Source organism: Bidens hawaiensis, unplaced genomic scaffold (genome assembly GCF_021521415.1).
Source record: "Bidens hawaiensis isolate Kalapana, Puna unplaced genomic scaffold, B.hawaiensis_p1.1 tig00035542_1, whole genome shotgun sequence".
NCBI lineage: Eukaryota > Viridiplantae > Streptophyta > Magnoliopsida > Asterales > Asteraceae > Bidens > Bidens hawaiensis.
Genome location: NW_027505374.1, coordinates 7,171 through 27,321, shown reverse-complemented (window position 1 = coordinate 27,321; position 20,151 = coordinate 7,171).

The following is a 20,151-nucleotide window of genomic DNA, read 5'->3' as shown; positions in this document are numbered from 1 at the left end:
CCAACTTCCTCAGTGGTTGTTTGTGATTCTTGAATTTCTTTAAAATCGGCAATATTATTTGTAGTTCCTCGATCGAAATTTCTTTATCGAGGAAGTGGCCCTTCCTTTTGATAGAAATCAAATTTGTATCAGGGTGGAAGAAATAATCTCGGCTTTGGTTATAGTACCCGACGACAACAACTTTTACGCTGTGGGGATCGAGTTTTTCATAAGAATCATTAGTGATATGCATCACATCCCCATACTCTAAGGAAAGACAAATTAGGTTTACACCCAATCTATATCTCATATGGGGTTTTGCTTACCTTTTTAGTTGGAGCCATATTAACAATGTGGGCGGCGGTCATAAGGGCAAAGCTCCAAAATGAGTTAGACAAGTTAGTTCTACACATCATCGGTCGGACCATGTTTAGCAAGGTTCAATTTCTCTTCTCGCTCACGCCATTATGTTGGGGTGTGCCTGGTGGAATGAGCTATAAAACAATTCCACACTTTTTTAGAAGATTAATGAACTCTGAGCTGAGATATCCTCCACCTCGATCTGATCGAAGCATTTTACAGTTTTCCCGAGTTGGTTTTCCATTTCATTTTGAAACTCTTTGAACCTTTCAAAAGTTTCATGCTTGTGTTTCATAAGATACACATAAGCATATCGACTGTAATCGTCAATAAAAGAAACAAAGTATTTTTCAGGAATTCTAGCCATAGTTCTGAAAGGGATGCATGCGTCAATATGTATGAGTCCTAGCAGATCTGTGACACTCCACATTGGTTGGGGAGGAGAAATAAGCCTTCTTTATAAGGAGGTGGACATCTTCCCCATCATAACGCGTTTTGGGCGCTTAATGGTAGCAGATGAGAGTAGAACTCCACAGTTAAGTGTGCTCAGGTGGGAGTAGTATCAGGATGTGTGACCTCCTGGGAAGGCTCCACCTAGGCAACCAAAAGCAAATTCGTGAGGCGATGGTGGTACGTCCCGGCCAAAGCGGACAATATTATGGTGTCGCGCTAGCAAGAACTGGGACTCTCTTCCCATCACCTACGATGAGTTCCATGCTGCCTGTTTCAGCTTCTTCTAGTTTTTTGGGTCCTGCAAGACATTAACGATGTGTAACCACATTCGGTATCAAATACCCATATGTTGCTATAAACAGTGAAAAGTTCAATGACACATATGGAAATACCTTTAGAGAAGATTTCACCATTGGTCCTCTGTTTCTTCAACTCAACAAGAAAATCGGGACAGTTACGTTTCCAGTGTCCCATTTTGTTGCACTTGTAGCACTAGCACTCCTCAAGAGGCGGCGTGGTACCTTTGCAACACCTTTATTAGTGTTGGTGGCATGCTTGGCAGCAGCATTAACCTTCTTCTTGCATTTACCGTTATAACCCCGCTTCTTGGGATTAGGCTTCTTGACACCAACAGATCGAACCATCAGAACTTGATTAGTTTTAGTTGGAATATTCATCTCAGTCGTTTTGAGCATACCATGAAGCTCCGGCACTGTCTTACCCAGGCATTCATATTAAAATTCATTACGAACTAGTTGTTAGAGCTGAGAAGAGAGTTCAAGATAAAATCCGCTGCCATTTCATTCGACAGAGGATAATCAAGTTTCTTCAACTGGTAGATGTACCCTTTCATCTTGACGACATGCGCACTAACAGAAGATCCATGTTCCATTCTGCAGCTAATTAGGTGCTTCATTTTAACAACTCGGACTTTCCGAATCTATATTTTTATTTGAACCCGACCCGTTTTTATATCCGTGGAGTTTTATCGATAAAATTATCGCGTTTATCGATTTATATATTATTCTATTTTTAAATTTTATTACGTTTAACTATTCTATATAAGTTTATCTTTGAAAATGAGCATTTTTAGTCCTAACATAAAGTTTTATCATCTTTTGTATCCCTCTCTATAATTCAGGGACCACTTTGCAAAATCAGTAAATACAATATTCTCCCAACCCGTTTCCCAAACCGTTTACCCGTATCCAGAAACCAATACGCAACCCGTTTTATGTCTTGAGTCGTAATTTTCGTCATTTACTTGGAAATCAAATCATAAGTTTTGTTAATATTACCATTTACGGCCTAACCGATCCTTTTAATTAAGTTAAATCAATCAGACTATGATTTGTATCCCTAAATAGACACGCCGACCCAATTTTGATCTTGATATACAAGTAATCGATGATTATAATCAAATTAGACTTGCAGTTAGCATCACATAGACTCTTCTTCTAAACCCCTCTATTCAATTGGATTATATTAGCCGTTTGCGGGTCTGTCCGTCATCAAACCAGCCGGCCCTGTTCATTCGTAATTAACCATTCAATTAACATCGTTTAAGGTAACTAATTCCACATTCTGGTTCTTCGTCCATCGTAGTATGTTAACCCTATGCTTAATTGTATAAACTATAACGGGTTTGATCGATTGTGATTATTAGGGTTCTTAGCTCTATGGGGTTATGTCAGTTCATGTATTTAAATGTTTGTTTCTGATCTTTAAACATCTGGCTGTGTGTGGGTGCGTTTATAGTCATGTCGGCTGGGTACCCGGGTTCGAGTCCCAGCAGGCTTCTTTATGAAGTTTTTATTTTTTTTCTCAGTTTATTTTTATTATACATAATGTAATTGTTCAACAAATTAAATTATAAATACCACTAGATTAATAATAAATAGATATTTTGTTAAAACCGACACATTAACTAGTCGTTTTTCGATTCATGGTTAAAATCATATATATTAGTGATTAAAATTTGCTTAAGGTTATTAATTAAAAAGGTTTTTAATATAAAAAAATATTTAAATTTTATCTCGTTAATTAATATAAAACATATTGTATAAATTCAAAGATTTTATAAAAAAAGATTATATTTTTATTGATATTGTTATTTATTATGTATTACCTATTATTCACAATAGTTATTTAAAAGAAATCTTTATTAAATAAAACTATTTATATATATATATATATATATATAGGGAGAGGATCATGAGAGAACTTCATTTTATGGAGAGAACTAAAGAACTAATAATGAAGTATTTTTAATTTAATTAAAAAAATTATTTTTAAATTCTTTTTCTTTCATCTTTCTTATATGTTGTTATTCTTCTCCACAAAAAATATAAAAGTGAAAAAAAATTAACGTTGTAATGTATATATGCAATACATCGACTGTTTTTTTAATGCATATGTGCAATAGTGTGCATTTTGATATTTGAGTGTTGAATAACACATATATAGTTGTTTGTATTGTATATTTTCCATAGTGTTATATTATATTCAAAAATTAAAAAAAATCGATATAGTGCATATGTGCATTAGTGTTGTATTACATATATGCAATAATGTGTTTTGCATACAATTATTAGTGTCGTATTTGCATATATTCAATAGTGTGTATTAGATAATGTATTTGTGTTGAATTATATGCAATAATACATTATTTTATATATTCAATACACATTAATGCACATACGCATTATATCGACGGTTTTTTTAGGAACAATATCATCTTATTAGAAGGAGGAAAGAAAAAAAAATCGTAAAATAATTTTTTAAAAATATTTAAAAATAATTCTTTAGTAGTTCTCTAGTTATCTCTTTAAGAGGAGTTCTATCTAGATCTCACCCATATATATATATATACCTTAAACGTATTTTCAGTTTTAAACTTTTAAAACAGATCTCTTTATATAAATTATTTTACAAATATTATTTATTCAAGTATTCTACTTATAATGATAATTTTAAATTAATAAAATCATATTATTTACGATAAACCTTTGTTAAACAAAACTTTGAAAATAAAAGTAATAATGAATATTTGTAGTATTTGACCTTCGTTAGTTACACTCGATCATCAAATCCCAAACATATATTCAGTTTTTAGATTCTTTATTCAATTCGTATTTATTTCCACAACTATTGTTACTTAGGATTTCTCGTCGATAACTTCCGAAGAGCGTAACTATTGTTTACTACCGTTCTTACCGCATTCGTTTGTCTATTGCTTATTGCTAAGGTGAGTATTTCACTCCCCTTTTTACTTATTTTTACCGTTTTGGGGACATAAGCGTAACTATATATTTTCATATTATATAGTATTCAAACCGCAACTGTTTATCCTTGTGTGTTTATCAGTTTGCCTAACTTGCTTACTAGCTTTATTTGAATACTATTTGCTTACTTTGGCAACCGATGTCCATTTTTATGGCAACGGTTTAGTCCTTGCTTGGTAGCCAATGTCTATTTATATGGATTGGTTGAGCCCTTTCTTTATGGTTTACTTTATTTATAGTTGTTTGATTGTTATGTGCTATGACTTATCTGTATATCTCACATGAACAGTTTGCACTTTTACTTATTATTATATAGTGTCTCAAATCTGGTGATTTACTCACTCAACATTATGTTGACAAAACCTATTTTATTTTTAACGCATATGCAGGTTATCGTGTGATATGATTCTTAAGCTTGTATTTGAAGAAAACTTAGGTTGCATGCTAGAGAAGAAGATACAAGAATTAGAATATTGGATTTTGTTTTATTTGATTCAATTTTAATTAATGTACTTTGGTTAAATTGATGTAAATGATTATTTAATTAAATCTAATAGATAATTCTCACTTTTAATATTGCATGATAGTACCTTTGAAAAGCTGTGGGCAACCAGTTCGCGCCCCGGCATTTCCGCCGTAGGTTGGGGTGTGACAGATTGGTATCAGAGCCGAAGGTTTAAGATAGGTCGTTAGTGGTGCCCTAGTAAAATGCTTAGGAGCCCCATACGTGCTTATCTGTTTACCTGATTTATTCTATTTGATTGTTTACAGCTTTCATATTTACTTGCTAGATTAAGTATTATTTAACTGTTTAAATAATGATTGTTTATTATTGTATTGTTATGCACACACACAACTCCGAGGCTATGCTTCAACCTTCAAATAAATTTTTTCTTAAATATTTTAAATTAAAGTAGATTGCCTTTTATTTTTGGGAAATTCCTTACGAATTCTCTACTTTTATTTTTGCTCCTTCATCTTAAGGCTAGGTAGTATGACAAGTTTCTCTCGGCCAAAGAGGAACGCAACTGTCATACGACCAACACCTTAGGTTGATTTTAAACCGGATTCACGGTGGTTCGTGGCTAAACTCGGTTATTCCGATTATTGTGTTCCGTTATTTAAATGGTTAGTTGGGTGAAAAATCCATGGAACCCATGGGCACTCCTACTATCCATTTATTAACTTGTTTTCGTATTTTTGTTGGAGTAATCAAACGTGGTGATTCACAAGATACTCCGACTACCCATATTTATTTCGATAGTTCGTTATTTAGTTTGGTCGGTTAAAACGCCCTAATCACGATTCGGTACTCCGAAAGCCCTAATCAGCAACAGAGGTACCCATTTCTGTAACGCTCTGATGGACAAAGTCTTAGCACGATATGGGGTTCACCACCGACTGGCAATACCATATCACCCTCAGACGAGTGAGCAGGTGGAGGTCTCAAATCGAGGAATTAAAAGAATTTTAGAAAAAACTATAGGAATGAATCGCAAAAATTGGGCAGAAAAGTTAGATGACGCTTTGTGGGCTCCCAGGACGGCATACAAAACCCCCATAGGAACAACACCATTCAAACTTGTTTATGGTAAGGCATGTCATATACCAGTAGAATTAAAACACAAAGCGTATTTGGCTCTGAGAGCAGTGAATTTTGATCTAATGTCCGCCGGTAAAAACCGAGAAGATCAAATTCACGAGCTCGAAGAACTAAGAGCACTGGCATATGAAAATTCCTGGTCTTACAAAGAAAGACTAAACGTTTACACGACGCCCATTTAAAAGGAAACAAGAAATTTCAAGTTGGCGACCGTGTACTTATATAACACACGTTTACGTCTTTTCCCAGGAAAGTTGAAATCTCGTTGGACAGGTCCACACATAGTTGAATCAGTTTTTGACTATGGGACAGTTGAGATTTCAAATTCTGACGGCCACAAGTTCAAAGTTAATGGACATCGATTAAAACCATACATCGATGGACTATTCGAGACCGTCTCGGAGGTACTAATCCTCCACCAGAACCGATGAACATATTGGAAGAAGGGTCTGGCCAAGACTCTGATTAAACTAGGCACTGTAAATAGAAATAAAAATAAAAATAAATAAATAATAATAATTTTCAGTATTATTATGCTTTAAATGTTTGTTGGTTTTTCGCAGTTTTATTATTTAGGTACACTACAGGAAAACGGATGAAAAACAGGGGACGCTCTGTCAAAATTTCGTTGGCCCGTAGGGAAGTTTCTTTCCATTTTACCCACCATACTTCATATAAATTTTATCATGAATCTTTTTATGAATCTTTTCACATTGAGGACAATGTGAGATTTAAGTGTGGGAGGGGAATTACTTGACCAATTGCTTGCTCAACTAATTATAAAGATTCTATAATAAACAAAATTTTTGTAGCAAACAAAGACTATTTTTATAACAAAACCAAAAGCATATCCAAGAAATTTTTTTTGCAAATAACCAACTGCAAATCTATTATAACCAAAAAAGTGAAAAAGTAAAAAGAAGTTTTGTAATATTGAGAAAAATTTATGCAAAATATGGCGTTTATACCCATTTCCTCCGTTACTGTGAGATAAACCTCACGCCATATAAATATTTTTTCGGAAGCTTTGAGTGAGTCACATGTTTCGTGTAATTTAGAACTTGTCGCAATTATTCATTTCAAGACCGCACGAAGCGTTGTATAAGGAATAAGGTAATATTGTCACAATCCCATCGAACCATTCTTCAAATCACAAAACCAAAAACCTTACAAAACCTTACCATATCACTTTATCCCTCTCAGCGGTAAAATACAACACTGGTCTTTTACCGGCAGACCCTAAAGAACTGGAAATGCATTCTTTCGATTTCAATTTCCTTTGTTGCATACATTTCGCAGTGTGGGGATGTTTGATGTGAATAGAAATATACATCTTTTCGGCATCAAATAATCTCTAAAAACTGCAATTTCTATCTAATAACATAACATAAAAGGCTACTTATCATAATAAAACATAATTTCAGGTGAAACCAAACCCCAAACGAAGAAACAAGAAAAAAGACGAAGAAAAACAGAAGAAAACACAAGAAAACAAAGAAACACGCCCCATGCCTCAAGAAACACGCCCCCATGCTACTAACACAAGAAAAGACAAAATCTGGAAGCAAAAGCACGTGGCCGTGCTCATCATGCACGGGACTGTGGACGCCAATGCAGAAAAGACAAAAAAGAATTGAGCACATGTCACTAAAAATCACGGTGCCGTGCCTTCCAACCACGGGGCCGTTGCCACCTTAGTCTTTAGACAGATGTAGCACGTAAAAGAAGAGTAAAGTAATAGTCGTCCTAGTATAGTCACTTGTGAAAGGGCCGGATGTGTCAATGAAACTCTTTCACCATGAAGGGATATGCTAGAAATCAAGTGTTGTGTTGTAGCTCCAAACACTTGAAAATTCGCAGTATGCCTCAGTGTGGCTTATAGTAAGATGCCATAGACTATTGATTTTAAAATTGGGATTAATTTTAGAATTTACCGAATAGAGTAAAAGTCCAGTTTTACTATATTAATCGGGATAACTTGATGAACCATTTCATCTCTCAGGACGCTTAGTTTTAGATAACCTATTGAAACTTAGTTTGTCACGATATTAATTACCAATTTTAAGTTAATAGATAAACTATTAAGTTATTAGTTTTGGAAAATTAAATTTAGTTTAATTTTGCAAAAACATAATTGGTTAATAAGATTATTTTAAAATATTTGGTATTAGGTTGGTGGTGATATAACTAATTATAAAAGCAAGCAACCACAATAGCAAATAAGAATACATAAATCTTAAATGGCCAATAAAAGTGATTGATCTTGCTAGAGCCTATTAGCAAGATCAATCGGGCCAAGGGGTCACTACACAAAACAACTATAAGGATGGACTTTTGGTTCATCCTGTCATATTTAGCATCTCCCACTGACTTCAAGAACTCCATGTCCTCGTCCTCGGTTTTTCCTTCGGGTCTTCTTCATTACAATATATAACAAGTACATATAAAGAAGAAACTAAACCCTACCCGATTACAATTTTGAACCATCAAAATGGCCAAAAATCATAAAATAAAAACCATAAATACAACTTTTGAACCATCCATTGGCCAAAAAACACAAATAACCAATCAAACGGATTTACATATTCAACAAAAAATAAAAAACTGTTAATCCTTTTGGTCAAATAAAATAAACAAAATGTTGGCCAAATCAATGTTGCCCTAAAATTTTACCTAGATCAAAAACTTCAACAACCTTGAAGTTTGTGATGTAGAACCGGTCAAAATACCGGATTCAACTTGTATGTTGTAACCAAGGCTCTGATACCACTGTTGGATTCCAATGGTGATTAATCAACAGTTTAACGATTAAACCCGGTTTAATAATAGTTTCATAATTATTAATCTCATTAAAATATTATATATAAACTAAACGGAATAAACAAACGAGTAATCATCACTTTTATGGAACCATACAGGATCTGGTTACAAACAATACGAGTATGATACGAAACCAAACAAATTAATATATAAATCTAGACCGCATTTAAGTTTACCTCGGTTGATAAATATCGGTTGAGACACCGAGGGATAACGAACTTCGCTAGGTGACTAAAAAGGACCCGGTGGTGGTGGCGCAAGATGGCAGCCGGCGGCAGCGGTGGCGAAAAGGCGGCGATGGTTGTGGCGTGCAGAAGGTGGCGGCCGGCGGCGGAGGTGGAGTAGGCCAAGAGAGCAAGAGAGAGAGAGGTAGATGGTGGCTAGGGTTTTTCTCTCGTGTCCAACTAATGATTAGATTAAACTAATTATATTAGTTATTTAGTTTAGCCTAACCGGGCCACTAAGCCCATCTATAATCTAAAGCCCAGTCCATCTCGTTATTATTATTAGTCAATACCAGTTGACTAACTTAAGCGGATTTTGTGTCATTCGTTACCCAATATGTAACTCTCACGAGTCATAACTCGGTCGGCCGTGTTGACTTAACCGAACCGGTCCATAATATCCAACAGAATGTTCTAGTGTCTAGTTGATAGAAATTCGTGCTACGGTCTACGAAAAAGGTGACTCCAGTGAAAAATTATAGTCTTGGCTCGGCGAATGAATTGACAGAAAACATGATTGTTTGAGTTTCTAATAGATGAATATATAGTTTATCTTGTGAAGTAACTTTTGAGCAGGTTCAGTGATGAAAAACAACTACCAAGTAATATTTACATATGGTAATTGATTACAGTAATATTTGTACATCCACATAAAACCAGTTTTTGTGGCAAGGGATGGATTCCAAGTAAATTACACACGTCACGTCAACTACTGAAATTCATACATTTGTAGCTGCTAAAATCATTAAAAAAAGGAAACTCTTATGGGCAGGCTTCCTTTAGGATATTCCATAACTTGAGCGACCTCCATACTTGTCGAGCGGCTGATAGAATCTTATCACGGTCTGTGTACTTTTGACTGGTTCTTGTGGAACAACATAAGCATGTTGTGGCTTATATTGACATGGGATAGTTGTTGTTGTTGAGAAGTTACCGTGCAAGAGACTAAATGTTTCAGCCCCGATCATCGAAAGCTCGGATTTGGATTTTGGGTAATTCGACATTTTGTAGTAAAGTGATATATAGAAAGGAAAACTAGTGGTTCTTTTTGTTGTATTTGGTTATGGTGAGTATACAAGAGTTAATCATATGCCTTTATATATAGAAAGGCAATGCAAGTGCCTGGTGATAAAGGTATAAGAAGTGGGAGTGAGGTTATGGGCCTTTTCTAAATAGACACTTGGCAAGTGTCTATTAATAAAACAATAATCGGACTTCAAAAAGATATAGATCGTTTCTCTAAAGATATTCTTCTCGGTTCTTTATACCTCTATTATTAGTTGAGTATTGAGCTTTATTCTTTTGTTATGAGTGTGGAATCATTTTTTGGTTTATCCTTTTAGTATGTGTACGTGTAGATATAGATACGATGGAAGATCTTCGCAATTTCGATGATCCATATCAAGACATTTGGGTGCAAAGAAAGCTGCAAAGTGATCAACCTAGCACCAACTGAGACTGCAAATGGATAACTCAAACCAACTTAAAAGTTGAATTGGAATGCTAATATGGAAACACTTTAGGAATGTCATATTTAAAGTATCGGACTAGAAATATAGAGGTTGTCATTTTTAGATTTGAAGTCCATAACGTTACCACCAAGATTTTGGAAATTATATATAGATAGTTTTACCTAAGTATATATGACACAACAAACGAATGAAAAGATTAAGCGAGAATCCTACTCAAAAAATTTTCCTTAAAGTACCAATAGATTGTCCATGGACTCTGACATCGACAAACAACTAAAAATCCTGGGTGAGAATCTTATAGAAAATCACATCTTTGAATTACCAACGGACATTGATCCTTCGATAAACTATTCTCCCAAAAACGATGAAACTTGGGTTTTCCCATGCTTGACTGCCTGTATTCGTTGGTAATGTATGTGGAGCCCACACATAGATTTCGCCGATTTTATTTATCTTTCCACTTTTTTTGGTTTTTGTTGTGTCGTCGCCTAGTCGGAGAGCCAACTGTAATTAGTGATGATTGCTGACCGTTGGTATTGAACCTTCGGTGCTACCTTCTTTATTTTCGTGGAGAAAGAATTCTAAACTATGGTAATATAACAGAGAAAATAGGAAAATGGAAGCATCATGAAGCATCATTAATAAAAATCCAGATTTTCTTTCTGTAAGATCATCATTAGACGTAAATGGATGCAAATTAATATAAAATTAAAGAAATCTATCCATATTGGATCTTTTCATATATACTGTGAACTAATTTAACAGTCTATGATTCTCTTGGATGTGTATTTGTATAATTAATAAAATCATTAAAAGTTATCTGCATCTATTCTTAATCTTGTTAATAATCAATCATGTTTTATTCCATTCACATTTGGAGATGCATTTTAATTTAAAACGTAACTAGAAGTCATAATTTTAAAAGATCGTGATATAACCTGTAGAAAGCATGTATAATTAATTTTTGTGATTTTTTATTAAGAAAATAACAACTGAACAGCATTAGTAATTTCGAACTTCAAGTCACAAGTCAACGTAGTTGAGCTACTTTCGATTAAAAAGACAACCTCTTAGCATACACAACATCAAAGCATTCGGCCACCAACATGTTTTTTCTTTTGTTAACTGGTTTTCATAAATATACATTTAGAAACTAGCCATGATGATGGCACAAACTAAAAAAATTGGAATATTAATAGGTAATAATATAATTTGTGTCAGAAGCGTTTGTGATTTTATTACTCCGTATATATTTTTTAAGATTAATTATTAATATAAATCATATACAAAATCAATATTGAACAGAGTTTTATTTATTTGCAATTTTTAAAAATTATTTTCTTAAAACTACTTTGTATTAATGTTTAATAATGTAACTTATAGTATACTATTTTTCCTAGTAAAAATTATCTAAAAGCATCCGTGCGTTACACCGGGCCCTAAGAATTATACAGCCAGTATACATGTTTAACAGTTTTTCAGATATATTGGTAACCTATATTATTGTCTTACCTAAGCAAATCAACGATAACTTTTGTAGGTTTGCTGTTTTGGGTTAACATAATTTGCAAACTATCACCTAATATCATTTTGTCTTTGACTTCAGCCAAGTAATACTTAATTCCAAACTGGCCGAATTGGCAAAAAAATTCACTACTACAAAAATGGAAATTTACAGCGTTTCTTAAATAACGTATACAGCGGTTTAAAAAAACCGTTATTTTATAGTTCACAAATAATAATAATATATTTAATAACGGTAAAACCGCTGTAAAGGTATAAGAAATTCAAAAAATTAATTTGGAACCGCTGTAAATGATAATAACCACTGTATATATATAAAAAATTCAAAAAAATAATTTTGAAACCGCTGTAAATATAGAGTTACGAGAATTTGAAAATTGTAACGTTATATATGCCCAGCTCATACTCTTTTTCATGTTCATTCTCTTCTTCATCCACTCTTCTTCCATTTTCAAGCTTTCATCATATTCATTGAGGTAAGAAACTTGAGCTTTTTTTATGAATATTAATATTATACTTACTCGCTAACTAATCTTATAGCCCTTTAGAGTATATACCCGTCCAAAATTTATCTAATAGAGATAAATTTTGGATTGTCCCTTTTCGGGATTGCTTTTTGAATATTATATCTCGTTTAGGATGTGTATATATTTTAACGGGTTGACATTTAAGAAAAATCCGGTGATTATTTCTTTTTACTCTTTCGAGCTTGCGGTTTATACGCATGCTTGGGGAGTTAAGGGGAAATGCTGCCGGTTTTTTCTTAAATGTCGACTTGTTAAAATGTATGCATGCGAGATATAATTTTCAAAAAGTGGGTTAGGATCCGCTGCCTTAGAAAACCGATTTACATCATATTCATATATTTATTTGTTTTTTTCAGACGGATCGTAAAGACTGGATGTACGGTCGTTTATCTACTGGCAAAACATATATAAATGGCGTTAAAGGTTTTCTGAAGGCTGCAAAAGATAATCAAGTGAAAGTTGGAGATAAAATGATCTGGTGTCCTTGTAGGAGTTGTGAAAACAACAAAAGATATGATGATATAAATGAAATAGAGTACCATTTGATATCTCGTGGTTTTAAACCTAGATATACTTGTTGGTCAATGCATGGTGAGTCACTTACTGGTCGTGGCACGTCGTCAAATAAGGACAGTGATGATAAACACAATTTAATAGATAATGACGATGGTGATTTAAATGACGTCAATGATAATTTAAATGACATGTATAACGATTTAGGGACTAATATTGGCGACAGTGAACAAGAAAAATTAAAACGTCTATTTGAAGATTCAGAAAAACCGTTATACACTGGTTGTTTGAAATTTTCGAAACTTAGTGCTGTTTTGAAATTGTTTAACACAAAGACTAAGTACGGGTGGAGTGATACATATCTATTAGAGGTTGTGCATGAAATGCTTCCGGAAGATAACGAGTTGCCAGTTTCGTTATACAAAGCAAAGAAACTTATGTGCCCGATGGGATTAAAAGTGAAAAGAATACATGCATGTCCAAATGATTGCATGTTGTACAGACATAAGTTCAAAAATGATCATAAATGTTTTAAGTGTGGCGCTTCAAGGTATAAGTGTAAAACCAAAACCGATGATGTTGACGAAGATGTGAAGAATGGACAACCAGCTAAATTGTTGTGGTATTTGCTAATCATACCATGACTAAAACGATATTTTCAAATGAGAAAGAAGCAAAGTTATTGCGTTGGCATTCAGATGATCGTATAAATGATGGAAAATTAAGACATGTTGCGGATTCACCTCAATGGAAAAATATTGATAATATGTATCCAGAATTTGGCAACGAGGTTAGAAACATACGATTTGGACTTAGCTCAGACGGAATTAACCCTTTCGGAGCCATGAGTAGCATTCATAGTACATGGCCGGTTCTTTTATGCATCTACAATCTTCCACCATAGTTATGCATGAAACGAAAATACATAATGATGTCGTTGTTAATTCAGGGTCCGAAACAACCTGGTAATGACATTGACGTTTACTTGTCTCCATTGATTGATGACTTGGAAACACTATGGGGCACAGGCGTAGAAGTGTATGATTCTTATAAAAAGGAAAGATTTATGTTGAGAGCCATGATTTTTTGCACCATAAGTGATTTTCCAGCATACGTTAATTGGCAGGATACACTACCAAAGGTAAGTTTGCTTGTCCTGTTTGTGAAGACAAGACAACTTCGAAGTGGTTGGATGGTTGTAAAAAAACGGTGTACATGGGACATCGGAAGTTCCTTCCCTGTGATCATATTTATCGAGAGAAAGAGAAAGAGTTTGATGGATCCACTGAGCACGAATCGATAAGGAAACAATTTGATGCATTTGATCGAGTTAAAAATATAAATACCGTGTTTGGAAAAGTAGTTCGTGGTCAGAAAAATGCCAAATCCACAATAGGCATAAAACGCAAATCCAGAAGAGGCATAAAAGTCAAATCCACAAGAGGCCTAAAAGCCAAATCCACCGGAGTCATTTGAAAAAAAAATCAATCTTTTGGGATTTACCATATTGGAAGGATTTACAAGTTAGACATTGCCTAGATGTTATGCATATTGAGAAAAATGTATGTGACAGCTTACTAGGCTTATTGTTAAACCTTCCTGGTAAAACGTAAGATGGGTTTAAAGCTCGTCAAGACATGGTAAAAATGGGAATACGTGAAGAGCTTCATCCTGTTCCGACAACCAAAGGTTTTTTTCTCCCGCCTGCGTGCTATACTATGTCGAACGATGAAAAAAAGAAGTTTTGTAGATGTTTACATGATATTAAAGTTCCATCTAGTTATTCTGCAAACATTAAAAGGTTGGTGTCGTTGAAAGACCGTAAGTTGCCTGGTATGAAGTCTCATGATTGTCATGTTTTGATGACACATATGATTCCTATTGCAATTCGTGGATTGTTACCGGATAATATTCTACACACTATCACGAAACTTTGTTTGTTTTTTAACACAATTCACTCAAAAATTGTTGATCCTGAGTCATTGGATGCATTGCAAGACGAAATCGTTGTCACCCTCTGTGAGCTTGAGATGTACTTTCCACCATCATTTTTTGATGTGATGGTTCACCTAGTAATCCATATTATAGGAGAAATTAAGGCCTGTGGTCCTGTATTTCTACGTTATATATACCCTTTCGAAAGATATATGAGTGTTTTAAAAGGGTATGTGAGAAACCGTCATCGACCTGACGCTAGTATTGTTGAAGGATATGCTTGTGAAGAGGTGACTGAACAAACGCATTGATAAGGATGAAGAACAACAGGACAAAAAAGAGATTAATGTTGAACAACCAAAGGTGGAGAAAACCACTGATAAGGATGAAGATGAACGCAACAAAACGATAGATAAGGCTTTGAAGGCAATAAGTAATAGAGCTAGAAGGATTAAAGATTTGGTTGATGAATTGCATAACCACTTTACACGTGAATCTCGTGTGTTCTATTTTTCTACACCCGATGGTATGTTTCCCAGCATCTTATTTGATTGCTTTGAGTATGAGCTGCTTATACAAGTCTTTGCCAAAGGTTGGCTTGACACCGCACTCGTTAATTGGTTTACAATGTAAGTTTGTTAGTTTTTGTATTTTGTACAATATACCCGTATATATATATATATATTTAATTTTATTAACTGTATCATGTTTTTTTCTTCTTAATTAAACTATTTTTATGAGGAATCCGTTCGTAAAGAAAGACCATTGGGTTTCTTTAGTGTATCAACGATAGCCGAAGTTGCATGCCGGCTTACACCCGAAGAGGTTAAAAGTCACATTCTTGACATATCAAGTTATCATGGTGATAAAGAATATATTCTTGCACCATATTTGGCAAGGTAACACATATTTTGTTTTTCATAGCCTATTTCAATAGATTTTTATATTTATTTCATTTTTACATATTATTTAATTATTATATAATTTGTGTTTTGCAGCGGTCACTGGATTCTATTTATTATCTCCCCCCAAAAAGAAAGAAGGATTTATTTTAGATTCTTTAAAATGTATAAAAAATAAAAATAATTATCTTCTTTCGAAAATATTTGAAGACGCTTTCGGGGAAGGAGCATTAACGTGGAAAATGGTTAACGTAAGTTTTATAATTTGCTAGTTCATTAGTATTTGTTAATATTTTTATATAAATTTGTTGTAGTGCAAACAACAAAAGAGCTATTGGGAATGCGGTTACATGGTTATAAAACATATGTTTGAATTTGTCCACAATCATCAAAATTAATCTCCCGACCTTGTAAGTAGTTTCCGTAAGCTTATATGTTTGAATATGGGGTGTCAAAAAAGCCCGAACCCGATTAACCCGACCCGAATCCAAAATAGCTAATTAACCAGAATAACCCGAATTGTTAGGGTCGGGTTGTATGGATGTCGGGTTAGATGTTGTTGGAAAAAAAAGCTTTTAAGATGTTCATTTTGGATATTACTAAAAAAAATGTGTGGGTTGTTCGGTTTCGGGCTTACATGTGAATGAATAAAAAATGTTCGTTTTGGATATTTTTATTTTTGGGGTTGTCGGGTATGGGTTAGTTCGGGTCGGTGTTCGGTTTTCATTTGGGTTAGTTCGTGTTGGGTTGTTCGATTTGCTTTTGCATTAGTTTGGGTCGGGTTCTTATATTTATGGTTGTGGTTTTCTCTTGCTATTCTAACTTGTATTTATCTTTTTTAGATTTGGCACGACTCGACATTGGCTACATTGGCGGATCTCGATTGATAATCTTGGATTATGTTTGTAAGAATGTTTTGGTATCTTGGATTATGAGATTAATTCCAAAACTTTTTGATAGAATGTTTGTAAGGGCACAATGATTCTCAATTGATAATCTTGGATTATGTATTTTGGTATCCTTTATGAAACTAAATAATTTGGGATGTAAGTGTTATTTTTAATGTTGCTTGATAATCTAGTATGAAATTAGCTGCATATTAATGATTTTGTTGATGGATAAATTATGCTGCATATGGGATGGATAGCTATAAATATAATATTGGATAGCTGTAAATATAATATACAAAACCGCTGTATATAATTATGACCGCTGTATAAATAACCGCTGTTTATGAACCCAAAACCCGCTGTATATATAACCGCTGTTTATGAAAACCGCTGTATATTATGACCGCTGTTTAACAAAACTTTAAACCGCTGTTTAACAAACCCGCTGTTTATGGAGTCTTTGTAAGCATAAACAGCGAGCATATCAACAGCGGTTCTAAACCGCTTTTAACCTACCCAAAAACCGCTGTTAAACAGCATTTTTTGTAGTCCCATTAGCTGCCCGAAAGATTATTATTCTGCAGCTTTCAATGTGTTCGTACGAACTCACTTCATGTGCCTAGCTAGCTGATTTGGTTGCTGCTGCGTGTTCTCGAGTTCTTGGGAAATTAACTGACATTGGTTTGATACTTTAAGCAACAATTCATCAGCTACTTCAAAATGTATAAAAGTTAACAATCTTACTATCGGGTCAGGTTGACGATTGTAACGGTTTGGAAGAGGAGGTGTTGAAAAATATAGTTCTAATTAAAGAAACCGTAAAGGTAACCTGGCAATCCTTATTTCATCTTCAAGTTTGTGAAGTGGTTGTTCAAACTAAACTTAATATTATCTTACAAAATCAGGTGGATAATGCCATCTTCATTAGAGTTTATGTTTTAGCTTATGAACAATCTATGCAATTCAAATAAACAAACTCGCAATTCCTTATATGATAACAAGGAGGGATTTTCGGATATCCGAATAAAGAAACAAACATATAAAAATCACACACATTGTAACACCCCAACCCGGAGCAGGCTGACGGGTCAATATTACAGATATCATAGACCAAACAAAAACCATTTAAATAAAATGAAAAGAATCCCATGGCAACCAAAAGAGTTAAAAACACTGAAAGAAATTCTATGTCAAATTTATTAAATGCTTAAATAAAAGAAAATTAAATCAAGTCCTTATTCTTGAGCTTCATTTTACTCTCATCACTGATCTCCCCGATTTCCCGAATTACCTGTTAGCAAATAAGACAGACACAAACAAGAAAACACGGCTGAGCCAAAAATTGCCCAGTAACGGAGAGAACAATAGTACAGGTAAAGGCATACATAAGACAAAACACATACTGAAATAAAACTGAAACTATTGCGGATATAAAACCACGTTTTAAACCGAACTATAATTAGATGCGAAACATAATCCGATACACGATCGGGACGAAATCTGAATATACTCAAATTTAACCAAATGTGTATACACATATCAAAACGGACTAGAAATATAGCGAAACAAAATATAATTACTAATATACACGACGATGATGTTAAAATAAATAGGTCGTGTAATACGGAAGCACCCAGAGCCTAAACAGAGGGGTACACAGCTAGCTAGTCCATGCACCAAGGAGACAGTGTGGGTGGCGTGCACACATTGTTCCATCTCAAACAGAAGTCAGGAGTCAGGAGTTAGGAATCAGAGCTAAGATCGATCTATACGCCTCTAAGTGGCCAAGGTACTACATGAGTACTTTCAGAGACGCCATGAACTTTGATTACGCACTGTCACGATAAGTGCCATGTCGTTGACGCCCCAACGACAAGTCAGAAATGCTCGGGTAACAGAGTACTGAACTAAAGTCGTATAACTAAAAGATATTTAAACAGGAACATGCAATAATGAATTCAAAATATATATAACCTATTGCATGCTATAAAATTAATATAACCATATCATACGAATAAACCGAACTAAATAACAAAAATCCGCACTACGAAATGACGGGCATCGAATATAAAATGGACTAGAACCAATACTATGAGTGAAGAAAAACAGAATCCGTACAACAAAGTAGCGGACTATAATTAATACTAAGAGTAACAAAAACAGAAACCGTACTATGAAGTAACAAGAAACAGAATTCGTACCTTAATTATTATGTAAAAGTAAAAAAAATTGGCCTGTCTTCAATAATTATGAGAACCTACGGTTTATTCACATTTTATTTTAGATATACTCGCATAATTACGATGGATGATTCGTTGATTTTTCCCGGGAAGACACTTTAAGAATCCATAAGAAAACTTGTTTAACCATAGGCTTGTTTCGGTGGTTATTTAAATATCGTTAGAGCTACCAAAAATAAGTACTAATATGTAAATGTTGAATTTTAAATCTCATCTTCATTATAAGGGAATATTATGAATAAAGTAACTGACCAAAACTATTATTTACCTATGATCACAAAAACTTTCAAAATTTAATTTATTATTTTAAATTCCTAACTTCTCAGATTTGATTTTAAGTTATACGTAGTGGCTGTAAAGCCATTCATATTTATTATTATGGTGCTTCAGTTAACTTTATGCATATAGAAACTCTTGTCCTCCTATCTTTAATGACATGCATGCATTATACGTACCAATTTAAATAGAGTTTCTAATTAAACAACGTTATCCATCACAGGAACGAATCAACGATCTCATCCGAACGACTTAATTAGGTGTACGGACCAAAAGAAAAGGAGCGGACGGTTACCTTAGTTTTCGAATAGGTCGGTGATGTACGTAAATGTGATAGTGACTTAATCGGTTCCTCTCGACAGAACAGAACAGATAGTAGGCGGAACTTGAACGGTGGTGGTATGCGATGCGTTATGGTGACTTACTCGAGGAGGGAAAAACGGCGGTCGGTACTTGAGAGAAACGATAACGAGTGGCGGTGCCCGAAATTTGTCACAGAACTATATGCGAACTAACGAAGGCACCGGTGGCGTCTGGCTTGCGGCAGTTGCCGATTGTCGTCTGATTTGCAGCAGCCGTTGGCGGCACTGTGATGGCGGACAATCTTCGTTGCGAGGCTAATTTAGGGTGATGGTGTGATGTGGTGGTGAGGCAGAGAGTAAGCAAAAGTTGGTATGGTTTTGTGAAGTTTGATTTGAAGCTTTATACATCGTCGATCGTCGGGGATACGGATAACGCACGAAACATATTTGCCAAAATATCCGGTGGTTAGTTTGAAGAGGCTGAATGGGTTATTAATTAGTCTTGATCTAATATTATTGATCCAGTATAGCTATACGATTTATACTTGATTTAATAATACTATATATCTTTTAGATTTCTCCTCCTATTCGAAGTTCAAATCATAATATGCATCTGTATCATTTTGTTTAATATTAGTTGATCAAATCACAAAATCTCAAATTTCAAATACTTATATTAAATTCACAACCACACCTTAATTAATAATAATCATATTTATTAATATAGTTTATTTGTTATCTTTATATTTGGGTTATTATAATTATACTCCCCTAAAATAATTTCGTCATCGAAATTGTAAGACGGTGACACATACTTTCGGATATCACGGAAACGAAACAAACTTAA